Below are 5,000 nucleotides of genomic sequence, written 5' to 3'. Positions count from 1 at the left end.
ATCCTTGCTGTAAGACCAAAACAACATGGATTATATGAGGTAACTTTGGAAAAAGAAGAGCTTTGTGATGAACTTCTAAATGGACTGGAAATTAAAGGAATAAAGTGTGAAACTAAAAAGCTACAAGACAGGGAGTATGTGGTCTCCTTTATGCACTTACCAGTCTACCTAGAAGATACGGCCATTCTGGACAAGTTGGAAGGGTGGAGAGTAATCCCCACATCACAAATAAGGAGAAGATATTATCCGAGAACGGACATCGAGAATGGAACCAGATTTGTAAAGGTAAAATTCCCGAGAGAAGTGGCTTCATTACCTTACAGTACACGCTTCGAGACCGCAGAAGGAACACAACATTTTAGGATTATACACAGTCAACAGGTAAAAACATGTCGATTGTGCATGAGTCCACAGCACATCCTCAAGGACTGTCCAGAGTTTACATGTCACAAGTGCGAGGAACAAGGTCACTATGCAAGGGATTGTACAGCAGTCAAGTGCCCAGATTGTTTTAAAACTATGAACAAATGTGAATGCTGGATGAATACCGGAGAAGAGGAAGAGGAAGAGGAAGAGGAAGAGGAAGATGAAGAGGAAGAGGAAGAGGAAGAAGAGGAGCAAGAGGAAAATGGGCGGATACTAAAGGAGGCTATAGAAACAAAAGAAAGAAGTGAAAGAGAGGAGCAACAGGAGGCAGCAATGGAGGAAGAGAGGGAGAATGATAAGGAACTGGCAAGTGAAAATGAAGGACAAAAATCTGAAGAAAATGAAAGCATTGACAAAGTAGTATGGACACCAGCGGACAGAGTTACAAATACAAAAGACAAGTTTACTGCATCAGAAAGCAGCCAAAATATGGAAATGACATATGGTATTGGAGTGGGAAGTGATTTGGAGGATCAAAAGAGTGGCAAGGACTTGGGAAGACTCGTAAGAAGAAGGACTTTAAAGGTAAAACCAAATTTAGAATCATCTAAGAAAAGAATTGTTAAAAGGGAAATAAAGAAAAATGTTAATAGATTTGAAGTGTTGAGGATCCTAGAAGAAGAAAAAGAGGAAGAAGAAGAAAGTTAACAATGGTGATTCCTAAATACTTATTTTCTTATTTTATGGTATTAAGTATTGTTGTTTTTAATGCAAGAGGTTTACTTAACAGGGAAAAATTTGAAATGGTTAAAGAATTGTGTAAAGATGAAGATTTAATAATACTTCAAGAAACAAACTGGAGAGGTGATGTAATGGATGATTTTAAAAAGAGGTGGGCTGGGGAAATATTTTTTAATAATGATGATGGAAGAATGGGAAGAGGGGTTGCTATTTTAATAAGAAAAGGTATAGATGTGAAAGTAAAAGTAATATATGATGATGGGAAAGGAAAATCTATTGCAGTTGAAATAAGACATGAAGATGAATGCTTTGTGATATTTAATTTGCATGCACCAAATGAAGTGAAAGAAAAAAAGGATTTTTTTAATGAATTAAGAGGTTTGGTAGAAAAGTGGAAGAAAGTAATGATGGTAGGAGATTTCAATACAGTTTTTTGTAAAAGAGATTTGGCAGACGGGATGGTTTTTAGAGCAGATGAGGGGAGAAAAGAACTTAGAACTCTAATGGAAGAAAATAACTTAATGGATGTGTGGAGAGAGAGGAATGAAAAGAAAAGAGAGTTTACCAGAAAACAAATTGTAGGGAATTTTTTATGTCAGTCACGGATTGATCACATTTTAAGTACAAGAAATTTAGATTATTTTATTGAGGATATATTTTATAAAGATACAGTTTTGAGTGATCATAAAATGGTCTCTTTGAAGATAGACTTTAACAAAAAGGAGAGAGGACCTGGAGTATGGGTTTTAAACACAGAGCTTTTAAAGAGTGAAAGTTATAAATTGGAAATAGAAAAATTATTAGAAACAGAGAAAGAGGATGGGATGTATGTAGAGGATAAAAGAATATGGTGGGAGAATGTAAAATATGAAATAAAGAAATTTTCAATAAAATATAGTAAAACTGTTCAGAGGGTAAAACGGAAAAAGGAAAAAGAGATAAGGATGGAATTAAGAGAAGAGCAACAAAAGAGAAGTGGAGATATACAAAAAATAATAGTCTTGGAAGAGAAACTAAAGAAAATAGAGGAGGGAAAATGTAAAGGAGCTATGATGAGAAGCAAAGCAAAATACATTGTTGAGGGAGAGAGGTGTACAAAATTTTTCTTTAATTTGGAGAAAAGTAAAGGAAAAGCAGAACTAATGAAGGAAATAAAGAGGAAGGATGGTAAAACAGTGAAGGGAACAGAAGAAATCCTTAAAGAAATAAAATGTTACTATGAAGACCTTTTTAGAACAAATAAAATAAATGATGAGGAAAAAAAGTTTTTATTACAGCAAATTACTGCCAAGGTAGAAAAAGAAGATAAAAAACTTTGTGAAAAAGAAATAGAAAAAGAAGAGATAATGAGGGCTATAGAACTTTTAAATGGAGGAAAAAGTCCAGGAATAGATGGACTGGTAGGTGAGTTTTATAAGGCTTTTAAAGATAAAATAAGCACAATTTTAAAAGAAGTATATGATCAGGTTTTTGAGAAAGGTGAATTATATCAGATGATGGGAATGGGGCTAATGAAGATAATATATAAAGGAAAAGGGGATAAAACAGTTTTAAATAATTTTAGACCAATTACTATGCTAAATACAGATTTAAAGATTTTAGCAAAAGTCTTAGCTGATAGGATGAGGAAGGTATTACCTACAATAATAAAGACTAATCAGTCATATGGGGTAAATGGAAGAGACATTGCAGACACAATAAGTAGTATAAGAGACTTAATAGGTTATATGAGAGAAGAAAATAAGTGTGGATATGTAATCAGCCTTGATTTCGAAAAAGCTTTTGACAGAGTGGAACATAGTTTTTTATTTTCAATTTTAGAACGTTTTGGTTTTGGAATTAATTTTATTAAATGGATAACAATTTTATACAGAGGAGCAATGACAAAAGTGAAATGCAATGGCTTTTTAACAGAACCTTTTAAAATTACACGTTCAATAAGACAAGGGTGTCCACTATCGGCACAGTTATACTCCTTGGTAGCAGAACCTTTGGGGATGGTAATAAATAAAGAAGAAAGAATACAGGGAATAGAACTGGAGAGGGGAATAGAAGGACAAAAAATATTTCAATACGCTGATGACACGACAGTAATAGTTAGAGATATTGGAAGTGTGGGAATAGTTATGGAAGAAGTGAGAAGATTTTGTCAAGGCACTGGAGCAAAAATAAATGAAGATAAAACTGTTTGTATGAGATTCGGAAAATCACCAGTTTTAATAGAAAATTTTGCTTTCAAAGAAGTACAAGAAATGAAGATTTTAGGTGTAATTTTAGGAAAAGAGGAAAAAAATACAAGAGATAAGATGTGGGAAGAGATTATAGGAGCAATGGAAAGAAGATTAGTATTTTGGAGATACAGGAATTTAAATCTAAAAGGAAAGATTTTAATTGTAAATGTTTTATTGTTGTCCAAAATATGGTATATTATGTCTGTTTCATCTATGCCTTTTTGGACGGCACAAAGGATAAAAAGATGTATTTTGGATTTTTTATGGGAGAAAAAGCCTGCGAGAATTGCATACAACACGCTAATTGGTCCAGTAGAAGAAGGAGGTTTAGGTCTAGTAGATATTGAGCAAAAGAAAAAAAGTATGAGAGTCAAAACAGTCAAAAAGTATTTGGATGAGGAAAACAAAAGTGAATGGAAAATAACAATGGAACTTTATTTAAACATATGTGGGAATTTGAAGATAGGAAACAATATTTTATGGATGAAATTAAAGAATGGGATGATGCAGAGAATACCAGACTTCTATAAGGAAGTTTTAAGTGCTTGGAGTTCTTTACTCTCAGAAATTGAATTTAAACCACATGGAAGGGAAATGATTTTAAACCAACCTTTGTTCTTAAATAAGAATATTGTTTCACAAGGAAAAGAGATTTATTTTAAGAAGTGGATTGAAGTAGGGTTTTTAAAAGTAAGGGATGTGTTATATGAGTATAAAGAAGGGTTTCTACCCATACAAGTGTTGATTGATGCTATGGAGGAAGCAAAAGAAGAATATAATGAAAACACTCTTAAAAAACAATATGAAGAAGTAAAGAAGGCAATACCTAAAGAATGGGTTGAGGAGATTCAGAATGAGGAAAAATCTGAAAACAGAGTGGATGTGTTTTTGAAAAGAGGGGACAAATTGATGGTTTTTAATTTATGTACTGTGAAAATGTTTTATCATTTTTTTGTAAATTCTGTTTTTAAAAAACCTATTGCCAACCAATTCTGGTTAAGGCACTTCAATGGAGTTGACGAAGGACTCATTTGGAAGAATATGAGATGGAAGTTTTTAGATACAGATCTTGAATGTTTGGATTATTTCATAAGACAAAATGTGATGTTCACTGAAATGAGGCTGTGTAAGATTGGAATGGAACAAGATGCAATATGTAAAGTATGTAAAACAGAAGATGAAGGAATTTTACACCTGTTTTTACTTTGTGAAGGATTGGGTCAATTTTTTGGAGTTTTAAAAAAGTTAGTTTGGGATTTAAGAAAAACGACTAAAGAAATTAGCTGGAATATAACTCTTATGTTGGGGTTAAACGATAAATGTCAAAATAAACAAGTTATTAATTTACTCTTAATTCTAGCAAAAAAGGTCATATGGAAGAGGAGAAATATTGCAAAAAACAAAAATTATGTCTTGGATTTGTGGCTGTATTTTAAATCAGAAATTGAGAATTACATACAAACCCTGTATGATTTTTTTAAGTGGAAGAATGACATGGAAATGTTTAATACTATTTTTACTAAAGATGTAAGACACATTTTAGAAAAGTATAATGTTGTTTCTCCAGGAAGTGATGTTTCTGTATGTTGATTCAAAATTGTTGTATGGAAGATATATGTATTGTTGATCCCATAAGTTAAATAAAAAAAAAAAAAAAAAAAA

The sequence above is a fragment of the Carassius gibelio genome, chromosome B22 (genome assembly GCF_023724105.1).
Source record: "Carassius gibelio isolate Cgi1373 ecotype wild population from Czech Republic chromosome B22, carGib1.2-hapl.c, whole genome shotgun sequence".
In the NCBI taxonomy this organism is placed as follows: Eukaryota; Metazoa; Chordata; class Actinopteri; order Cypriniformes; family Cyprinidae; genus Carassius; species Carassius gibelio.
This window is presented reverse-complemented; position numbering follows the sequence as displayed.